This window comes from Tamandua tetradactyla, chromosome 6, assembly GCF_023851605.1.
Source record: "Tamandua tetradactyla isolate mTamTet1 chromosome 6, mTamTet1.pri, whole genome shotgun sequence".
NCBI lineage: Eukaryota > Metazoa > Chordata > Mammalia > Pilosa > Myrmecophagidae > Tamandua > Tamandua tetradactyla.
In genome coordinates, this window is record NC_135332.1 from 75,700,201 (window position 1) to 75,723,186 (window position 22,986).

Here is a 22,986-nt window from a genome sequence, read left to right on the forward strand (position 1 = left end):
AGGTGCAGGGCCATGTGTCCAGAGAGGTGCACAGCCAGAAAAACAGGATGGGAAAGGAGGTCGGGGGGTGTGGAGCAGGTGTCATAAAGTCCAGGCAGAAGGCACCTGCCAGAATCAATGGGAACATCTGGACAGCAGCGAGGAAGGAGGAAGGGGGCTAGATGGTGTTATTTAGAAATAAGATCTCAATTTCTGCATCCATTCAGCCAACTTTACTGGGTGCCGTGGGAATACAGCAGCAACTTGCCCATCCTTCTTAGAAAAATGGCTGACCCTGAGCCTGCGGCTAATGCCCAAGGCCAGCCCGACCCTCCGTGGAAGTACTTGTTCGTGGAAGTACTCGTTCATGGAAGTACCCATTCAAGGGCAGGAAGCCCACTCCAAGAGGCTCCCAAGGGTCACAGGGTGACAGTTTGAGCATTAAGAAGAATAACGACTGGAATGGTTTGACGCATATTAAGTGACTTACAATCTATGAGTTCATAAGTGTGCAAAAAACCAGACACACATGCCAAAAGGCCTGTTGGTCACCTTTGGAAGATGCTGGGAACCAACTTGTTATTCTGAAAATTGGTAAATAAAGGAAAGAAGCACACATTTATCCTGCCTTCCCTGGAGAAATTATAACCAAATCGCCAGGAGAAAGGCTCCTTCTTACAGGCAGGACGAGGGGCCCAGCCCTGGGGTGAGTGCCTCTGGGGTGAGCTGGGAGCATGAGCTCTCGCCAAAAAGCAAACCCGGCTCTGGTCAGCTCTGGGTCCACCGCAGGTTTGTAGGAAACAGGGGTCCCGAGAGATGAGCTGGATACGACTGTACCACGCAGTCAGCCACACGCTCCAACATCCCAGTGTCCCAGCGTCACCAGCAAAGAAATGGAAGAGGAGTGTTCCTTAGATGACTTGAGACATGTTAACAAATTGTGGCATGTAGAACATATTTAGATTCTGACAAAAAAAAAAAAAAAACACCAATAAGGAAAAACCCAACTATAAAATATGGGACAACTCGGGATTATGGACACTGGTTCTGTTCAGTTTTAAGGTGATTAAATTTTTGGGTGGAATGATGGTATTGTGGTTACACTTCCTAGAAGTCCTCGTATTTTGGAGTAATTACAGACAAAATATGGTTGTGGAACTTGCTTTAAAATAGTGCATGGGAGAGTGGGGTACCAGTAGAAGACGACGCCATGTGTTGGTGATTATTGAAACTGGCTGATGGGAACCTAGAAGTTCATCATATTATTTTCTCTACTTTTGTGTTTATGTCTGAAAATTTCCACTAAAATAAACATTTTAGAAGTTGGCGCTGTCATGGGACCGACACTGTGGTGTGCACATGTGTCTGCGGGATGGATACCACGGGACAGAGAACTGCGCAGTAGGTTCAGTATGAAATGCCTGGAAGCAAGGGGGTGGTTGCAGTTGTAGGTAGGGGAAGCTGCAGTGTGGAAGCGACATTGGAGTCATGGTGTGCAAGAGGAGCGGGCAGTGTACAGGGATGAGGGGAAAAGGGTCCAGCCCAGGCACTGCCAATCCCAAGGCAAAACTGGCACAGGCCTGGAGCTGCCCAGAGGCCTTGGAGCAATCCTACCCGAATGGATTATTCATTCATTTGTTCATGCAACAAGCCCACACTCTGCTAGAGGCGGGGCAAGGAGGCAGCCCAGGCCGACTGGGTCTCTCAGCCTAGGGAGGCAGCATGGCCTTGGCACGGGAGGACCAGCTCCTCTCAGCATACTTTTGTCCCTATCTCACAGAGACTGAGGATGAGCCTGCAAAGGGAGTGGCATGGCCCAGACCACACAGGGGGTCAGTGGGTCAGTGGACCCACCCACACATGATGCCAGCTCTCTGGGTTGTTAATGACTGAGCGGACTCCCTGTGTGTTCCCTTCATCCACAACCTTGGTGTGGTCACTGCAAACGCACAACAGGGTGAAGATGACACACTAGTGTTAGGATCAGAGGTCAAGACTGGGTGCAACTGCAACCCAACCTGCATCTGCTGGCTTGGGCTTAGCCGTTCACGTAGGAGGTCGTGACTCTCACAGTTTGTCTCCAGGACTAGAGCACACTGAGCTGATCTGTTTGGGATATTTGTAAAGAAGGTAGATGGTTCCGGCCTCAGGGGAGTCACCAGTGCTCCTGGGGTTCTGCTCTGCTGAGGGACCAGGTACCCTGGCCGCTCTGATGGATACCAGCATCTGTCTCTGCGGAAACAGCCCATCTGTTTCTGGTTTTCAAATACTTATGTTTATTATAGAAAAGATTTATCATTTTTTTCCCACTGAATTCTGAAACCTTTCTTTTTTTGAAGGATAGATTTAGGTTTGGGACAATTTGCAATTCTTACAAGAATCTATTGTTTAACATTACTGTTGTAATGAGAAGACCCTTTTGACATTCAAATATCTTTGTTAAATACTGACTTGGCGTTTGTATGTGCAGCCTCAGAGTGGGTTTTTGTTTTGGAGTTTTAAATTCACACAGCTTAGAAACTGGCTTAGCGGCTGCACAAAGGGCTTGGGTTCCTTGCTGGGGTTTGTCATTCTCTTCTTGGCACGAGCTTCAACCAGAGCACCAGAAAATAAGCTCTTTGGCTTTGAATTCCATGGGCCAGTAAAATATCACCTCTAAACCTCGGGACTAATTTGTTACTCATTTTTAATTTTACCAAAAAAATTAAAATAAAAAAAGTGGCAATCATCTACCCTTATCATTTTAAAGAAGGGATTATTTGCTACTTGACACATGGGAGGGCAAAGCCTGGTCAAGACAGACTTTTGTGCGACTCTGGCCAGCTTCCCTCAGCAGCAGGCCGTGATGGGCACATCACGGACATGGTCAGGACACACCCCACGGGTAGTTTCGTGGTCTTCCATGAGCCCTCTAACCTCCCAGGACAAGAAAGCTTGACCAAAGGAAAGGACACACAGCACTCTGTCCTGCAAACGGCTGTCCCTCGAGGCGGGGCCTGGTCTCCTGTGATCACATCACATTCTCAGGGTGGGCTCCTGGCTTCTCTCTTCCAGGTGAGCAATGGCGAGCCTGAATCCCCCCCCCCCCCCAAACCCCCACCTTCTTCTCAGAGGCAGGTCCTTTCTCCTGGAGCCCTATCTGGGGAGACCCCTGCTCAGCTGCAGCCTCTCCACCCAGCTACCTGGCAGAGTGGGGCAGTGCGTTTCCCTCCCTAAGACCCCACACACCAACACCACCAGAGTCCTTGAGACCCATTCCAGAGGCTTTCAGAAGCTCCACGAAGCACCTATCACTGCTCATGCTGGGTACCAGACACTCTTTTAGGCTCCAGGATTTGGCTATAAGCAAAGCAAAATGCTGGAGACCTTTTCTTGCACATGAAACATGTGTGTCTGAGAAGTGGGACCGCTCTTTAGCCAGTGTCAGGGGCATTTGGGAGGAGTAGCACCTGTCACGGCTGAGTGAGGCCGCAAATCATCATGCAAGTTCATGTCATCTGCCCATTTTAGGGAAGAGGATCTAAAAAGAGGAAGCGGTAGGTCCTGGTTCTAAGGGGACGTTGAAGGAGGGTCCCTGATGCCCAGTGGCCTTCCTCTCCCCATTTAACCTCAGAATTATCTGGGGGCCACATCTGATGTGAGGATTTCCTGAATCGTCCTCAGCACTTTTCCAGATAATACAATTTTGTGGGTTTCGTTGGATCCAGCATGGAACGCACAAATGAGGTGGTGAGAGCAGGCTGGTGGGGACAGACCCTGGGCTGCTACTGCCCACGGCTTCCAGCTGGGCCTCCCAGACTGCGAAGCCACCGGCCAGGACCAACCCACAAGGGCAGGGCCAGCACACCACCGCCCCAGCCATCCGGGTGTCCAGCTGATGCCATCCCCACCCAGTCCTGCCCAGACTACAGAGTTGTGAGCAAAATAAAAGCTGCTGCTGTTTGAAGCCACTGAGGCTTGCAGTAGCAAATAACTGGAACATTTTCTTCCACTACGTATTTGAAATTTTATTTAAAATGGACTTCATTTTCCAGATCAGTTTTACATTCACAGAAAGATGTGACCCTAGTAGAGAATTGCCATTTACACACACCCAGTTTCCCATTCTGTTAATCGACATTAGCAGGGTACATTTGTTACAGCTAATGAACCAATATTGACACATTTTTTATTGTTCACTGTAACCCATATCCACTCAGATCTCCTTGTTTTTCTCTGGCCAGGGTCCCACAGGACATTCGGCTGCCAGGGTGCCTCAGACTCTTCTTGTCTGACGACCTTGGCACTTGGGATCTGCCTGCTATCTTCCTCCTGGTTGGATGAAGGAGAGTGGCTTTGGGGGAAGACCTCAGAGGGAAGGCACCCTTCTCATCCACCCTGCCACCTGGCCCGCCAACCAGAAGCACCATCCCTGGGCTTCTCTGCAGAGTGACTCCGGAGACAACGCTGGGCACAGTCTTCCCCTAAGGGCTACGTATTGCTTTTAAATGTACAGTTATTTCCTGGAGAACTTGGTCTTATGGTACAGAAAGCGTACCGTTTTCCTCCCTGCTGAGTACCCCACTACCCGTGCCCATCATCACCTATTTGCCCAGCCCTGCCTTTGATGTAAATAACATGGAACACACACTATGTATACATATGATCAATTCTTAGAAGTGGAATTGCTGAGCCAGAGCTGTGTGCACTTGTGATTTGGTGAAACACTGTGGCAACAACCTCTTTTGGGGCCTGCACCATTTCATATTTCCACCAGCAACATATGAGATACCCCCAGGCCTGCCCACAGTGTATCAGCAAGCTCTTGGCTGGCTAATCAGATATATGAGAAATGATATCTCAGTGTGGTTTTAATTTTTCAGTTCTGTCATAATGATTGAGTTTGAGCATACGTTCAATATCTATTTGCATTTCTCTTTTTGGTGTATTTGCAAATCGATCTGTAGGAGTGTTTCATATATTAAGATCAACTCATCTTGGATGGGAATCACACATATTTTTTCCCCCATGCCATTCGTCTTTTGACTTTGCTTGCATTGTTATTGTTTTGGTCATGCAAAACTTTTTCGTCTTTTCTTTTGTGGCTACCGGACTTTGTGTAATTGTTTAGATCTACTATTCCAGGTTATAAAAGGGCTTTCCTATATATATTTTTTACTAATACTGTGGTTTGCTCTTTTACATTAAACCTTGAGCTGCAGAGGCCAGTAACTTTTTCAGGGTCTCGTGGCCAACAGGGGAGGAGCCAGGCAGTCTTATTACCTTCCTGCCTCTGTTTTAATTTATCAGTGTTTCTTCTCCCTCTGTTGAATATAGTTAATGAAGAATAACCACAAGATGAAATGCCTGAGGTACTTATCTATATGTTCAAATCTCAAAAGATGCTATGTCATCTGGAGCTCACAGAGGCCCTGTATTCTCCCATTTGGCCTGGTATTTATTTTTGGAGAGAACAAGGTTTCTGTGAGTTGCACTAGATAGTTTTTAACTTGAGGGTGAAGTTCAAGATCAGATATCCTTTTCCTTTTCTTCTACCCTTTGCTCAGTTCCAAGTGTTTTGCATAAAAGGGTGTTCTTTGCTTCTTCCCTGCCGGGAATAGCCTCCTTCTGTGGCCCACCTCTGCATGCACATTTTCCCTCACCTACCAGGCAGAGTCAACTCCTTCCCCTCTGGATGTCCCTTTGCTTTATCTCATATCTATCATGAAATGCTCCAAACTCTTTGAGGACAGGACTGTGACTTTTGTCTCCTGGTCCCTTGGGCTCAGGAACTGCAGTGGACTGACTGAATGGGGAGCTCACTGAGGATCATCATCATTTTATTTTATTTTATTTTTTAGAATTAAAAAAAATATTTTTATTGATAAATCATCACACACATATAGGCCATCCACAGTATACAATCAGCTTATCACAATATCATCACATAGTTGTATATTCATCATCGTGATCATTTTTAGAACATTTGCATCATTCCAGAAAAAGAAATAAAAAGAAAAAAGAAAAAACTTATACATACCATACTTCTTATCCTAGAGTGATGCAAAGGTTCAAAAAAATGATCATGGTGATAAATACACAACCATGTGGTGATATTGTGAGCCACTGATTGTACCCCATGTATGGAATGTATGTGTGTGAAGATGTCTCAATAAAAATATTAATAAATAATTAAATAATAGGGAAGGATAAAGGGTAAAAATTTAGGTAGATTGAAATACTAGTGGCCAGTGAGAGAGAGGGATAAGATCATCATCATTTTTAAACAAACATTTCTCGAACTGTAGGTATTCATTTTGGCTTAGGACAAGATACATGAATGTGAAATTTTTTTTTGTATTTGTTAATTATCAAGAGAAATTATTCCATAGTCCACATATAAGTTTCATAATTCAGGAGCATAGATAGATTAGTGACAAACACCCAGGGAACTCAGTCCAAATAAATTACTTATGTTCTAAAATCACTTGGCACTCTGAAAGACACCAGCCTTTCCCATCTTCTCAATCTCTTTCATACAATCAATTTCTGCAGAAATCCACATATGCCTTCTTTGTTAGTTCAGCCAAAGAAAACTTAAAGAATGCTTCAATTCCCAGGGACACAGTGCAGCAAAAAAATATGAAATTGCAGACATTTGGCTAAAAGGCCTTGCATCTGAGGTTTCTCCAAAGCACTGGAAGACATGCTAGTTATTCTCCTTAATATGAACATCCTTCCTTACAGATGGAGAAATGAACCAAATGTGCAATTTTTTTTTAGTGGTCACACTGTACTTTCCATTATGTTCTACTGATAACCTGGTTTCTTGATTCTTTCTGGGAGTTTAGTTTCTATGTAGCTGCATGTTAAAAGGGTGTCTTCCTTAGCATGGCTGCGTGCCCTGACTCTGGACTAGCCTCTGCAGGGCACCCCGGAGTCCTCTCTCGCACCCCTGTAGCTGAACACCTTACTTTCAGGGCCCATGAGAGGCAAAACCACGGAGCAGGGGAAAGCAGCCCTTCTCCCCGAAGCTCTTCTTTCTCCTTCTGGCACCTCCAGAAGATTTTTCATCACCCCTTTTCTCCCAACTTCTGGTCAGCCAATCTCTTGACTATATTAGTGACTTACAGCTTACAGTATTTTTCCTTCCTGGGGCTATTTGTTTTCCATTAGGAGAGCCTAGAAAATCAGTAAGTACCCTGTCCCCCACTTCCCCAACCAGGCACTGCCATCGTTAAGATGACACACATGCTGACCAGGACTGTCAACTGTCATGGAGGAACAAACACCTCCACCTCCCACCCCAACTGGGTGCACTGAAACTGCAGATCGAGACACAAGCTGAAGTGAGCCCACATCATCTGCCAGATTTGTGCGGGCTGTGAGCACCCAGTTTCTGGAGGTGCAGCCCGGAGCAAACCTGTGTGCCCAGGTGTCAGATGGCTGGAGTCTGCTTGTGGTCTCCAGTCCATGGCTGTGGGATGTGCAGGACATCACAGAGGGACCTGAGGGTCAGAGAAGGGTAGGCATGTAAGTTTATGGAGGACCTCTCCCCTGTCCAGTTCCACAGCCCTCAAGAAAAACCCTGGCCTCATCCACCAACCTGGGAGATGCACAGCTGCTCTCTGTGGGCTGCCACAGCAGGCCTTGGAAAGAGCCATGTCCCACCCACTGGGAGCTTCCCCACCTGAGGGAGGGGACCTGGCCCTCAGCTCTTTAATCACTGTCAATACAGGTAATGTTTGTGAAATGCACACCCAACACAATTTAAGAAAGCCACGTCTACTTTAGACATCCTGCAATTCCTCTATCAAAAGAATACTGTCCAGGGTGGGCCACGGTGACTCAGCAGGCAGAGTTCTTGACTGCCATGCCGGAGACCCGGGCTCGATTCCCAGTGCCTGTCCCTGCAAAAATAAAAAACCAAAAACCTCACAAAAAAGAGTATAGATGTACCATAAATATTTAAAATGTAAGATGCAATAACAACTTGAGATCTGTTAAGCTATAACACTTTCTTTTTTAGATAACTAATTTTTGTCTTGTTAGGGAGTTATATGTCAGTCATATTTAAAACACCAAGTTGCAAGAAATAAGCGATAATACCTTCAAAAGAAAACAAACGTCAAGCTTTAAGATCCAAAAGGCTTTCATTTGAGAATGGCAGAGTCTTACAAACGATGACAGAGCGGAAACTTACCCTGGGGAGGCGAAGGGCCCGCCCAAGGGCTCCTCAAACCACAGGCAGGGACAGCCTTTCCGCCCACTCACAGCTCCTCCCTGGCCTCCCTCCCTTTCTCTTACTTCCTGTTCTGTTGTTGTGCATGACTGAAATGTCAGGGAATTAAAAGGGAAATCTGGAGTAAATGCAGTTAAGCATGAACAAGGATGCACTTTTCCTGGTGAATGATGCTTTGTTGGATGATTTACTCCCTAAGAATGTCTGAGTCAGATCCAGACAAATGGGAGAAAGTCATCTGGGATATCAGAAGATTCCTAATGTCTCATCCCTGTGGAATCATATGGAGTTTTTTCTGAAAATCACTCTCTCCTCCTCTAAGATGGGTTTGAGAACTCTGTCCCCCCTCCTTAGTTTGCACCTCACAGCTCCCTCTTTGGGACCCCATGGGGACCTGTGCACGCCTATCAACTAACTCCTCTTGATCTTGAGGTTAAGCTAAACTTGGGTACAGGGAAAGGCCTGGGGGCGAGGCGGAGGAATGGGGTTCACGGTTTTACAGTGGGAAGTGGGCTGTGCTAGCAAGTAAAATAAGACCCTGAGTGTCCATACCCTTTGCCAACTTTTCCGACTGGTTTGAGACGAGCACTGTGTGCGGAGGATCGCGTCCGGGCTGTTTCCGTCTCAGAGGCCGCACCTGGGCGACGAGGCTATCACACGAGCCTTGTCACTCCGCAGTGAGGGCGCTGGCCCGGTGAACGTCCTCTTCGCTGCGTGTCTTCCAGGCTTCCCAGTGGAATTCTGTCTCGGGATCACAGCGGCATCCAGAATGCGCCAGCGACTTAGGGAAGAGAGAGCTACAGTCCTCAAGGCGAAGACGACGTCCTCTCACACCCCGTGATCCCAGACATTCCTTTAGAGTAATAAAGAAGACGTCTGCGCTTTCCAGGGTCACACTGACGCCGGCTCGTGACTGCTGCACTCGGTGACCAACGGCGACCGCACTCGGCCCCAAGAGCCCCCCAGCTGCACCCTGACGGACGAGGGACTTCGGCCCAAGCCCAACGGTGTGACCTGCTGGGCTCCCACCACCTGAAAAGCCGTCACTGGCAGTCAGGGGCGTGGGAGAAGTGACTTGAGGGCATTCTGGGACTGTGGCGCTCCCAGCCCGAGGACACTGTGGGACTGTGACCCGAATGCATTCTGGGACTGCCCGAGGGCATTGTGGGACTGTGCCCTGAGGGCATTGTGGGACTGCCCTAGGGCATTGTGGAACGGTGACCCGAGGGCTTCTGGGACCGTGGCGCTCCTAGCCCGAGGGCATTGTGGGACTGTGCCCCGAGGGCATTCTGGGACCCTGGCGCTGCTGGGGCAATGGCATTCTGGGAATGCAGCTTGCCTGCTGGTCCGAGTGAATTTTAAATTGAAATCATGGTGAGGTATGTGTTCACACTTGCTAGGACGGCTAGAACCAAAAAGACCACAATTAAGTGTTGGTGAAGATGTAGAGTAATTTGAATGGTCATACATTGTTAGCAGTAATGAAAAATGGAGCAGCCATTTTAGAAAAGTTTGGCAGTGTTTTTAAAAATTTAACATAAATTATATAAATACATACATAAAGCCTAGCCATTTCATTTCTAGGTATCTACTTAAGAGAAGTGAAAACATAAGCCCACACAAAGACTTGAACCTTTTAACCAATATGTCAATTTAATTTTTTTAAATCTTTTTTTATTTTTTTGGCATGGGCAGGCTCTGGGAATTGAACCTGGGTCTCTGGCATGCCAGGTGAGAACTCTGCCACTGAACCACTGTTGCCTGCTTGTAATGGCGGAATTCAAATCATTCACAATAAATGTAATGGCTGATGTACTTGGTTCAGCAACTTTTCATGTGCTTATGAACCATTCCTTTATCCTTTCTAATCAATCTTTTCCCTATTTAATCATTGTTTAATTACATAGTTTTAAAAGTTTTTTAAAAATATATTGTTTATATAAATATTTTCTGTCAAATGTATAATTTACATATTCCAGTCTGTGCTTTTTTTCTTAATGGTATTTTTTGAAGTGCAATTTTTAATTTTGCTGAATTCTAGTTTAGCAATTTATGCCTGTATGGATTGTGCTTTTGGTGTTGTATCTAAGAACTCTTTGCCTAACCCAAGGTAACAGAGCATTTTTCTACAAGTTTTATAGTCTTTAGCTATTATATGTAGCTCCATGATCCCTTTTCAATTACTTTTTTGTGTGTAGTGTGAAGACAGGGTTTACATGCCTCTTTTTAGCATGTGGGGATCCAATTGTCCCAGTGTCATTTGTTGAAAGACTATCCTTTCTTTCATTGAATTGCCTTGGCACCTTTATTGAAAATCAGCTGACCATGAAGAGTTTATTTCTGGATGCTCATTCTGTTCCATGGATCTATGTGTTTATCCTTGAAGCTAATTCAACATTGTTTGGATTACTGTGCTTTTGTAGTAACTAAAAAGAAAAAAAAAATTTTAAGTTCTTTATTATAGTAAAATGTGCATAATATAAAATTTACCATTTTAATCATTTTAAGTGAACAGTTTAGTGATATTTAGTGCATTTATAGTGTTGTGTAATCATCACCACTATCTATTTCCATAACATTTTCATCATCCCAAACAGAAGCTCTGTACCCATCAAGCAATAACATCCTCTACCTCCAGCCCCTGGTAACCACTATTCTATTTGCTGTCTCTAAGAATTTGCCTATTCTAGTTTCCTCATAAAACTGGAATCATATTAGATTTGTCTTTTGTTACCTAGTTTATTTCACCTACCATAATGTTGTTAAGGTTCATTCAAGTTGTGCATGTATTAGAACTTCACTTTATAGCTGAATTATATTTCATCATATGGATAGATCACTTTTTTTTTTTTTTTTTTTTACATGGGCAGGCACCAGGAATTGAACCCAGGTCCTCAGGCATGGCAGGCAAACATTCTTACCTGCTGAGCCACCGTGGCCCGCCCTGGATAGATCACATTTTAGTTTATCTAGTCATCTGTTGATGGACACTTGGGTAGTTTCTACCATTGGCCATTTACATTACTGTGAATAATGTCGCTATGAAATTACCATACATGTAGCTGTTTGTGTTCCTGCTTTCAATTCTTTTGGGTAGATACCCAGGAGTGGAATTGCCAGATATGGTAATTTTATGTTTAACTTTTTGGGGGACCGCCAAACTTTTTTCCACAGGAGTTGTACCATTTTACATTACCACCAGCAATGCATGAGTGTTCCTATTTCTTTACATCCTCTCTAACACTTTTAATTTTCCATTTTCTTTTTAACAATAACCATCCTTGTCAATGTGGAATAGTATCTCATGATGATTTTGATTTGCATTTTCCTAGTAATTACTAATGTTGAGCATCTTTTCATATACTTATTGGCCTATTCAAGTCCTTTGCCCATTTTTTAATTAGGTTGTTTTTATTGAATTATAAGAGTCCTGTATGTTCTGGATGTTAAACCATTATCAGATATATGATTTGTAACTATTTTCTGTAGGTTGTCTTTTCACTTTCTTGATAATGCCCTTTGATGCACAAGAGTTTTTAATTTTGATGAAGCCCAATTTATTTATTTTTCTTTTGTTGCTCCTCCTTTTGGTATGATAATATCTAAGACTCCATTGCCAAATACAAAGTCTTCAAGATTTATCCCTATTTTCTATTATACGATTTTTGTGGTTTTAACTCTTATATTTTAAACCATTGATTCATTTTGAGTTATGTTTGTTTTTGAAAAGAGGTAGAGGTCTAACTTCATTCTTTTGAATGTGGATTTCCAGTTCTCCAGCACTATTTGTTGAAGAGACTATTTTTCCTCCATTTTGAATAGACTTGGCATCCTTATGAAAAATCAACTGGCCATAGGTGTGGTGTTATTTCTAGACTCTCAGTTCTCCTGGACTGATTGATATACCTCATCCAAAGCTATTACCAAACTGTTTTGATTACTGTGGCTTTGTATTAAGTTTTGAAATGAAAAAATATAAAACCTATGACTTTGTTCTTCTTTATAAAAAATTGTTTTGTTATTCTGAGTCCTTTGTAGTTTCATATAAATATTTTGATTAACTTGTTATTTTCTTCAAAAAGAAAAAAAGTGCTGATATTTTGATAGGTATCATGTTGAATTTATAGATCAACTTGGGGAGACTTGCCATTTTAAAAATACTAGGTCTTCCAATCCAAGAACATGGAATATCTTTCCAATTATTTAGATATTCTTTGATTTCTTTCAACAATGTTTTGTAGTTTTTAGGGTACATGTTTTTTACTTCTTTTGTTAATTTATTCCTATTTTTTCTTTTTAATGCTGTTGTGAATGGAATTGTTTTCATATTTTTATTGTTTCAAGCATATTGAACTATAATTGTTGGTTTATAGAAAGATAAGTTATTTTTAAATATTGATCTTGTGTCTGCCAATCTTGCTGAACTTGTTTATTAGTTTAGGTAGTATTTTTTTGTGGATTCTTAAGATTTGTACATGAAAGATCACGTCATCTACAAATAATGACAGCTGTACTTCTTCCTCTCTGATATGGGTTCTATTACATTCTTTATTTTGTCCTGTGGCATTAGCTGGAATCTCCAGTACAATGTTGGCTAGAGGGGTAAGAATGGACATGAGGGAAAGCATTTTATTAGTTTTTCATCAAGTATGAAGTTAACTACAGGTTTTAAATGGATGCTGTTTATCAAGTTGAGGAAGTTCCCTACCCTTTCTTAGTTACTGAAGAGATAGTTGTTTAAATATCATTGATGAATGCTTGATTTTGTCAGATGTTTTTTCTGAGACTATTGAGGTTATCATTTGGTTTATGTCCTTTATCTTATTAACATTGTGTATTCTGTTAAATAAATTTGATGTTATACCAACCTTGCATTCCTGATGTAAACCCCACTTAGTCATGGTGTATAATTCTTTTTAAATGTTGCTGTATTTCATTTTCTAATTGTCTTAGTTTGCCAGGGCTACTATTTCAAATAGCCCACAATGAGTGGGCTTAAGCAAGATGAATTTGTTTCATGGCTTCAGAGGTTAGACATTCAACAGCAAGGTACTGGAAGGGTTTGCTTTCTCCAAAGTGTGTAATGTCCTGGCACGCCTCCATCACATGGCATCTCTTACCCCTTCTGCCTGTTTTTCAGATTTCCACTGACTTCTGGGTTTTGGCTTCTTCCTGTGGCTTTCTGTCACTTCTGGCTTCTCTGTGTCCGAATTTCCTCTCATTATAAAACCTCCCTCATTGATTAAGACCCACCCTCATTGAATTTGGCCATACCTTAACAATCACAAAATCTTTAAAAGGATTTACTTACAAATGCATGCACACTCACAAGAATGCAGATTGGATTAAGAACATGATTCAATCCCCAAAACTAATGTTTTGTTAAGGATTTTAGTATCTATATTCATGAGAGATGTGGGTCTATAGTTTTCATTTCTTGTGATAGTTTTGTTTGGCTATGATATTGGGGTAATTCTGACTTCATCAGATGAATTGGGAAACATTTCTTTCATCCTGTATTTTCTTGAACAGTTGGTGAAGAATTGGTATTATTTCTTCTTTCTATATTTTCTAGAATTCACCAGTGTAACCATCTGGGCCTGGGCTTTTCTTTGTGTGATAATTTAAATTATTGTTTAATGACTTTACTTGTTATAGGTCTATTCAAATTCTGTTTCTTCTTGAGGCTGCTTTGATAATTTTTGTCTTTCTAGGAATGTGGCCATTTCGTCTAAATTGTCAATTTATTGGCATAAATTGTTAATATTCCTGTTTAATCTTTTTAACTTTGTAGGTTTGGTAGTGACGGATCCTCTTTTTTTCCTGATTTGGTCATTTGGGTTGTCTTTTCTTCTCCTTATGTTGCTTTTGATTCATAGCACCTGTTTCTTGCCTTGAATCCTGCCTAATAATCTGATCTTCAGTAGCTCCTTTGGCTGGTCATCTAACCTGGGCTTCCGGACCATATGAGATGAACAAGGCCACACAACAATTACACAGTACTTGACTGTAGAAAAGGGCTCCATAAACATTAGTATCTGTGCTTTTTTGTTTTCTCATCTTTGTAGGCACACCCACAGTTTGAGTGCCTAGTCTCCCATTTCTGCCTCATTACTTTCTCCTGGGAGAGCTGCACCTCATACCTGGACTTTCTAGCTGTGTTTCAGGATCTCTCTTACCAGGTGGCCAGCAACTTAGGGCATGACTCCAGAGACATCCACCTCCCTGCTTTTGAGACTCGGGAACTCAGATATGTGGCCCTTTTCCATCTCTGTGCTGACCCAGGCACAGCTGGACAGAGTGCTGCTGCCCAGAAACATACAAAGGGTGTGCTGGGCAGAGCCTCCAGGACGCTGACTGCCCATGACCAACCTCCTGTCATCTCTCTCCTCCTCAAAGAACAGGTATGAAGTCCCTCCATGGTTCAGCAATTTGCCTTTCAACAGGAACAGACAGCAGCAGTGAAATTCCAAAGCCCTCGAGTGTTTGGATTCACACTGCTTCCCCTGGAACAGCATTACAGACTCAATACTTCTGTTCTAGAATTGTTTTCTTTCTTTCTTCTCCCCTGTCAAACTGCAATTCTGTGGTTTAGCAAAATTCCACCTGTACAGGTCAAGGTGGTCCAAAGACCATGGCATGTCTACACAATGGGGATGGTAGAGCTGAGTCTTCCAGTCCTGGGCTCCTAGAATTGGGGGCACCCCATTCAATCTGAGGACAAATGAAGTGTTTCTCCAACAACAGGGAGGTTGAGGGTAGCTGAAGTTCCATGGAGAGACCACGGTGTCATTGGGGGTTAAGAAGATGAGGTCTGAAGATGGTGGCCCTCGTGGGGTCACGACCTGTAGAGACCACAAGGCTGCCTTGTGCACACTGTGGCTTCCAGGAGCTCCCAGCATGGTTCTTCTTTTGTAGGTTAGTTTCTTCTCAAAAATAGCACGTCATCATGTTGTGAAAAGGGAAACGGTACAGAAGTACGTAATGCAAACTGTGAAAGTCCTAGTTCCTCTCTACCCTCCCTCATTCTGTGAGTGCCATTCTGTATGCTATTTTGCATGTTTTTCTATCAGAGCTTCTGTTTCTTATTGCAGAATCATCAAATCTCAATATAATCCCTGCTTTCTTTCTCTGGAATGTCTTTCTACTAAATCCATTTCTTTTCCCTCCCCTTTGACAGTTTCTATTAGGAGGCCCCGTTCCTCAGAGCAGCCTTTCAGAGTTGTCTGTCTTCCTGGTCCTTGAGGCCCAAAGCCAGCCAAGTAAGCACAGACACTGAGTTCTTGTGCTGCCCCTGGGGCCCCTGTGTGAGCCAGTGGTGAAGGAAGTCCCAGTATGGTCACTGTCACCTCCAGCACTACCGAGGTCGTAGTGTTGGGAAAGTGTTTACACTGGTAGCACATACCCACACTACACATGCAGGAAGAGAAGAAATACAACAAGAAAATAATGGACATTTTTTCTGGACCTTGGAAACTGTTGGCTTAAGGAAGTAACTTTCCATTTGTGAAAACCATTTCTGTAAGGCCAAAGCCACAGAGGTGGCGTGAGGTGTCAGAACTGCCTCTGAGACTGCCAGTGCTCACACTTGGACCCTGACCTCCAACCTGCCCTCTCCTTCCATCCTCCTAGGACCCCTGGGGATCTCAGCATGAAGTTCAAATACACCTACCACCACCCCTCACGTCATACCCTGCCAATCCCATCAGCACCACAACCTGTCCTAGATAGGAAGGAACCCCTAGGAGATTTTACGGGGGACCCATCAAGGGACAGAACAGGCTGGTGGAGGGAAGATGTTTACATATCCTTGGGAATCCCCTGTGTTTTAGCCTCCTATTACAGGTGAGAATCTATATCTTGGTGGGCCCAGGGGGAAGGTGTCTACAGGCCTGACCTGTCCTGATCAGTCTGCCACAACTTTTCATTCCGGGTCCCAAACAATCCATGTTTAAGAGACACACCTCTTCGTACTCAAATGGGTGAAAACGTGGGTTGCAAGATGTCATGGCCTTGAGGGTGGGGTGAACCCCATTTCTCTCCCTTGGTCTGGGCACTCAGCCAGGAGCTCGCCTCAGTCCTTGTCCAGGACATGCTGGGTGAAGGGGCTGTGGAAATGTGGCTCCTGGAGCACGTCTTCTGGTACATGCTTGAGAAGGTAAATGTGCTGCTTGGCTGAGGGCCACAGGCACAAAACCTCAATGGGGGAGAGGCTGAGAGAGCAAGCCCGATGGGGAAGCGCATCAGAGGGAAGCAGTGGTGGTGGAGGGTTCAGATGCAGGTTGGCAGTAATGCAACAGGAAGTGGTGACGAACGCTGTCTAGGGTAGAACAAAGAGTGTGATAGGAGGTGGCCCAAGTGCCTCAGGCCTTGACAAATGGCAGAATGGACTGCGCTGGGGACCCGTCTCCTCCACCCCAATCCTGGCTTCTCAGACAGGGCCTCAGAGAGGGATCCTTGCCCAGGAGGGCCGGGCATCTCTGAACCATTTTCCAAGCCACTTGACACCATGCCCACGTGGGACTTGAGGCTGGCAGAGTGTTGTGTTGTGTGTGAGTGTGTGTGTGCGTTCCTCCTCATGGCACCTGATGTCCCAGCCAGTGACTCTGCTGCTCAGATGGAAGAGGGGCTGTGCCCAGTACACGGTGTCCATCACATTGAGTCCACTGCGCTATCTAACACGTGCACTCGTCACGCCGCCTCTGTCCCGTGTGTCCATCGTGCTGCGAGTAGCCAGCTCAGCATCCCTCACCTGCGGGAGCAGCAGCAAGTCCCACAGGCCCACTCTGCAGCCCATACACACTTCCTGTGCCAGGCCCTCCCCACCCATGCATGGTCTGGGTTACAGACATGTTTTCCCCCATCCACATCTTTGATGATTTGGCCTCCAGTTACAGGTCACTCAAGAGACAAGAGCAGCTGAGATTTGGGCAGAGAGGCTGGGAGATAGCCTTGAGGCTCTGTCTGTGGACTCTAGGAGGGATTGCACCAGGGCACAGGCCTGGGACCTATGGAGACCAGGGCAGCGTCAGGTCCTGTGACTCTGATGAGCTGCAGGACGGGCTGCAGGGCCATGGGTGAGAGACTGCCTTGGTCCCGCTTTGCCTGTCCAGCAGCCGTGGGAGCAACACCCCACCCCTGTGATCCGGCCTCCTGAGCAGCACTGCCGGAAACAGAAGCAGAGGCCCTGGCGAGGACAGACATGGCCTCCAGTGCCTTCCTTTCTCTCCTTCCTACATTTCCTTACTAAGGGCTTGTTGCAAGCCCTTTTGCCTCCTGGAGTTGCGTACAGAGTTCTTTTCCAGTCTGGCTTTTAAAAAAGAGAGGGCAATTGCATCTAAGAAAAAAAAATGCAAGTTAAAAACGACTTTGCCTGCCACTGGTTTCCAGGATGAGCCGAGCTGGGGCCTCCATTCCACACTTTCAGGGGAACTGTTGGGACAGAGCAGGTCCTTCTTTTGGGGCTCTAAGCTGTAAATCCACAGTGCATGGCAACCATCTGGGCAGACAGAGCAGAAGCAGGAAGGGACCACTGGAAGGAGAGCAGAGCTGAGAGGTGGGGGAGGTGGCCCTGAAGACACAGCGCATCTCCTGGCCTGGATGCTCGGATGTTTCCTACAAGGAATAATCTGCCCTCCCCCACCTTTTCTTTCTTGCTCAAGCCAGTCTGAATTTGTTTTTTGTTGTGCCTTAGCACTTCTGGGCTGATTCATCTATGGAGCGCTTTGTCAGGCACTGGGACACCGGAAGGGTCCCTAAAGGAGGAACTCAGACTGGAGCCAGAGAGGAGACCCAAACGTGTGTGTAGTGGGGAAGCCCAGCATAAGGAGGGGCCCCAGCAAGATTTGGGAAACCCTCCCAGGACCCCAAGGGCAGCGCTGGGAACAGTGTGGGGTGTTGGCCTGCAGGAGGGGCAGCGCAGAGGATGTCTTCTTTATCTCAGTCGGGGCTGGCCCAGGAAACGGGCCACATGGCCCCATCTCAGGAAGAGGGGGTGTCTGTGGGCTGAGGTGGGAAGGTGCGGGTGGCCCAAACACACCCATGTCTTTGCTGTTCCTGGTGGGTGGTCACTGGAAAATGCACAGCCTGAATGGGCAAGAAGAGGACCCATGCAGTGTCCATGGGACAGGAAGCCGGCTCTGTCGAGGCCTCAGGCCAGGGCTGGTGGGTCAAACACGGGGCTTGGGCGCAGAAGCCCAACACGCGGCGTACACAGGGGGGCAGCCGGAACACTGGGCGCACGCAGGGGGGCAGCCGGGACACGCGGCGTACGTAGGGGGGCAGCCGGGACACTGGGCGCACGCAGGGGGGCAGCCGGGACACGCGGCGCATGCAGTTCTGCAGAGACCGTCCGACGCCAGGCACAAGCTGCCTTCCTAACCCGCTCGGGGCTGCGGGCTCGGTCTCTGGCAGTTTCCGTCCAGTTCACCTTGTCAAAAAAGACTCAGAACATGGGATTTGAAAAATCCCGAAAGCCCAGGCCCATGCTAAAGAAACACATTTTGTTCTCTCCGCTGCTGGCTTCTTTCCAGGCAGATTATTTAACCCTCACCATCACTTTTCCAAAAATTACCGGAAAGGCCAATTGGAAGCGCAGATGTCCGTTCGGCCCCTCCACTTTCTCTGTTCCCCATTTCCTCGCCACTTCAGTTTCTCTCGGGGGTGTTCTGCTTCCTTCCCCCCTCCTCCCTCTGCACGCGTTCCCTGCTGCCCGGCCATCACTGGACTCCATGCCTCATTTCATGGGTGCGTGAGCGCCCGCGGGGCCTGGGCCTGCGTTAGGCTGCCAGGCCATCTACCTCGCCCCCTCTCCCGTCCTGCCTCTCCGGCCCGCCGGCGGCTGTCCTGTCCCTGGTGGGGTCCCTGGAGCTGGACGCGCTCCGCTCGGTGGACACCAGTTTAGGGTGGTGCGGCCATTGTCTACCCTCCCTGCGGGCTGCCCCCCTCCCCAGTCCATTCGCCCATCCTGCCAAGGACCCCCTCCCCACTAAGACAGCTCTGGGGGAGGGCGCACTCTTCCTGCTCCCCCCACACCCGGGGTTCTTGACTTAGCTGGGGCTTATGGGTGTGAGATGCGCCCCCGGGGCAGCGTTCAACCTGTGCGCACCCTCGACCCGCACAGTCCGGGGTGTGAGTGGTGGTGGGGGAATGGTGGCCTGGGGCCCTGTATACCCCGAGCGCCGCCACGCCCAGCCCTTCCCTGCCGTGCAGTTGAGGAAAGACCTTGGGGGTGGAGGGGCCGCTGTGGAGGCCGCGTCGAGGGGGCAGGACAACCCGGGGCTCCTCCGGACCCTGCCGCGCCCCCGCCACGCTCCCGAGCTCCGCGCGCCCACCCGGCGTTGCGTCATTCACAGGGGTCTCCTCCCTGACCTGGCCAGAGCCCCGCTCCCAACATGGGCAGGCCAGGAGAGGGCCGCCGCTTGGGGTAGAGCTTCCACGCTGGCCACGGCCAGTCCTGCCTGCGCACTGGGGCCCGGGCCCGGCCTCACCTCCCGGCGTGGAGAGCCTGCCCGCTCCTCAGGCCGCCCGGCGGGAGGAGCCCACCGCGAGCTGAGCCCAAGGGCGGCTCGTCCAGACGCCCCTTCCCACACACCGGGGCCAGGGCCCGGCCTGTTGGCTGCTCCTGGAGCCCCGGCTTGAGGCCCGGTGCCCGCTGGACCGGGGTGGGCTGGGGAAAAGAATCCCGCCCCTCTCTCTTTGGCAACAACGGCCCCCCGACGCTCCCCGACATTTTCCCAGTCAGTTCTCCCAGGACCTCGCAGGACGCCCGGCTGCTCACACCCTTGTTTCCCCGGTTCCGCCTTGGCAACCCTCCCGCGGGAAACCGGCCCCGGCCCCTCCTCGAGAGCGTTCGTCGATGTCTGGGTGCGCCGCAGTGTCAGTAAAGCCAACTTTCCCGCAGAGTCAGGGGCGCTCAGAGAGCTTTGCAGGCTGGGCATGGGCGGTGGGCCCCAGGGTCTCAGCAAACCTGCTGGTGCCTTCCCTCCTGGGCTGGGCCAGCCTCAAGTCCTTTGGAGCCACCCCCGGGGGTGGGGTGGTGGGCGGGGGGCACGGGGCTCTGGGGACCAGTGATTCGGATAAGTGGCCTTTCAAGGTGAGTACATAAATTCACACCCTTGCAGGTTTGAAACTGTTGTGGACGTGGGAAAAGCCAGGCCCTTTAATCCTGGTGCAGCGTTGTAGCGAGGAAACCCTCTAGATGAGATTGCCTCCAGGAAGATGCAGAGCATCCAGGTGTGGGTGTGGTCCTTGGATTAGATGGAGATAAAACCCTGCCCATTCAAGGTGGTCTTAATTGGTTTACTGCAGTGCTTTAAGAGAGGAAACATTTGGAGAAATCTCAAATGCAGATGCAGACGCTTGGAGAACAGCTGCTTCAGAGCTGACAGACACGGATGTTTGGAGATGCTTGGAGTGCTGACAGACAGAGCAGATGCCTCGACATGGGCAGAGCCCAGCAGACGTTGCCATGTCCCTTCCCATGAGATGCTAAGCAAGCCTGAACCCGGACTTGTGTCCCAGAGGAACTGAGTGAATACCCACAGATGCATAGAGAGGAAACCACTGGCATCAGAAGCTGGAAGCAATGGATCAGCAGACGCCAGCCTCGTGCCTTCCCAGCTGATAGAGGCGTTCTAGATGGCATCAACCTTTCTTGAGGGAAGGTAACAGCTTCTTGGTGCCTGATTTGAAAATAAGGCACTTATGAGAATAATCTTATTTTCATAATCTTAGAACTGTAAACTTGTAACTTATTAAATTCCCTTTCTAAAAGTTGCTCCATTTCTGGTATATTGCATTCCAGCAGGGTTTAGCAAACTAATACACTCTTCATTAAAATAGTTAAATAAAACTGTAGGAAATCTTTAACACTCACAGATGACATGTATTGGGGAAGCTTTTAGAAAAGAATATGACTGCATAAATTCACATCATTCTTATTACTTGTTAACCACTGTCAGTCACGACAAATCTAACCCTGAACTTATTTCCTCTTTAACTCACTCAGAATCGTCTCTGGAGATATGGGTTTGGGGAGAGGGGGGGGGGGTGTAGCTAGTTTCAGAACCTAGTTTTCTTACTTCTCCATGCTTGTAATTGTTTATTTCATACCTATTATATGGCAATGGTTGAGAATAAAAGTGTAAGACATGATCCTAATCTTCAAGGAAAATAAAAATAAATAACGTTCTTAAAGTCTGCACAGAGAACTGGAGGCCTGAATCCTATCTTTCATTTCAATTATCGAAAGGATGAAATTTGCTATTTACTTTAAAGTTTGTCACCTATATGCAAAAAATATAACGTTCCAGTAGGCATGCGGAGTTTAAAGAGAAATGAAATGGTGCATATGTCCATGCTGCGTGGTTAGAAATCTTGGGGCTGGAAGGGTGCTGTGCTGGCTCTCAGTCTGCCTTCCTCTGATGGCTAATGAAAGTGGCCTCTCCCCATCGTTTTGTGGGTGACACAAGTTTCCCTTCTGTAAATGCTGCTCATGCCCATTTTCAATTGAGTTTTCCTTACTGATTCGCCATTCTTTGTATTTTCTTTTTTTTTTTTTTTTTTTTTTTAGAGAGAGGGAGGAAAGGAAGGAAAGACAGAGAAAGAAGGAAGGATGGAAGGAAGGAAGGGAGGAAGAAAGGGAAACATTTTTAAACATTTTCTTGTTTTATTATATTTTGTTTGTTTATTTGTTTTTTACATGGGCTGGGGCCGGGAATCGAACCGGGGTCCTCCGGCACGGCAGGCAAGCACTCTTGCCCGCTGAGCCACTGCGGCCCGCCCCTCTTTGTATTTTCTTGACACAAATCCTTTGTCAGCGATAGGCTGCAAATATTTATTCCTCATCCATGACTTGCCTTTTCATTCTGTCTTTTTGCCTTTTAATGAACAGAAATTCTCAATTTTGGTTAGCTGAATTTGTCATTTTTTTTCTCTATGATATTCCCTTTTTGTACCTTGTTTAAAACACCCTTTCTTGCCTTGAGAGTATAAAGCTATTCTGTAGGGTTGCCTTTACTTTTGAAAGTTTGCTTTACACATATAGATCCCTGTGTATGTGGAAGCAATCTGCTTTGCTTGGTTTAAGGTAGAGATCCATTGCCACGTTTTTGTCTGTATAGCCAGCTGCTTAGCACTGTTAATTGCTCTGTACTTCAGCTATGTTGGGTTCCATCTGGGCGGGCAGCTGCTTCTGGGCCCTCTTTCTGCTCTACTGGTCTGTTGGTCTGTCTATGCGTCACTACCACGTCGTCCTCAGTCCTACAGCTTAATGATAGGTCTTGGTTTCCCAAAGGCAGGCTTTCCTGCTTTGTCACTCACCCACCCACTCACTCACTCACTCACTCACTCACCCACTCACTCACCCACCCACCCACTCACTCACTCACTCACCCACTCACCCACCCACCCACCCACCCACCCACCCACCCACTCACCCACCCACCCACCCACTCACTCACTCACCCACTCACCCACCCACCCACCCACTCACCCACTCACTCACCCACCCACCCACTCACTCACCCACCCACCCACTCACTCACTCACCCACCCACTCACTCACCCACCCACCCACTCACTCACCCACCCACTCACTCACCCACTCACTCACCCACTCACTCACCCACCCACTCACTCACCCACTCACCCACTCACCCACCCACCCACTCACCCACTCACTCACTCACCCAACCCCTCACTCACCCACTCACTCACCCACCCACTCACTCACCCACTCACTCACCCACCCACCCACTCAACCACTCACCCACTCACTCACTCAC

At 47.2% G+C, this 22,986-nt stretch overlaps 2 long non-coding RNA genes across 2 annotated transcripts in view; one reads left to right on the forward strand and one right to left on the reverse strand.

Annotated features, from left to right (window-relative positions):
• Positions 1 to 3,947: 3,947 nt before the first annotated feature.
• On the reverse strand, positions 3,948 to 9,400 carry LOC143688424 (uncharacterized). Its single transcript, XR_013177990.1, has 3 exons — positions 8,753 to 9,400; positions 7,382 to 7,466; positions 3,948 to 4,290 (listed from the first exon to the last, which is right to left on the reverse strand). It is a non-coding gene; the product is annotated as an uncharacterized LOC143688424 (long non-coding RNA).
• A 72-nt stretch (positions 9,401 to 9,472) lies between these two features.
• The window catches only part of LOC143688426 (uncharacterized), a 29,555-nt gene continuing 16,041 nt past the window's right edge, over positions 9,473 to 22,986 (forward strand). Inside the window, exon 1 of the long non-coding RNA XR_013177991.1 lies at positions 9,473 to 9,579. This is a non-coding gene — a long non-coding RNA (uncharacterized LOC143688426). The remainder of the gene's footprint in view (positions 9,580 to 22,986) is intronic.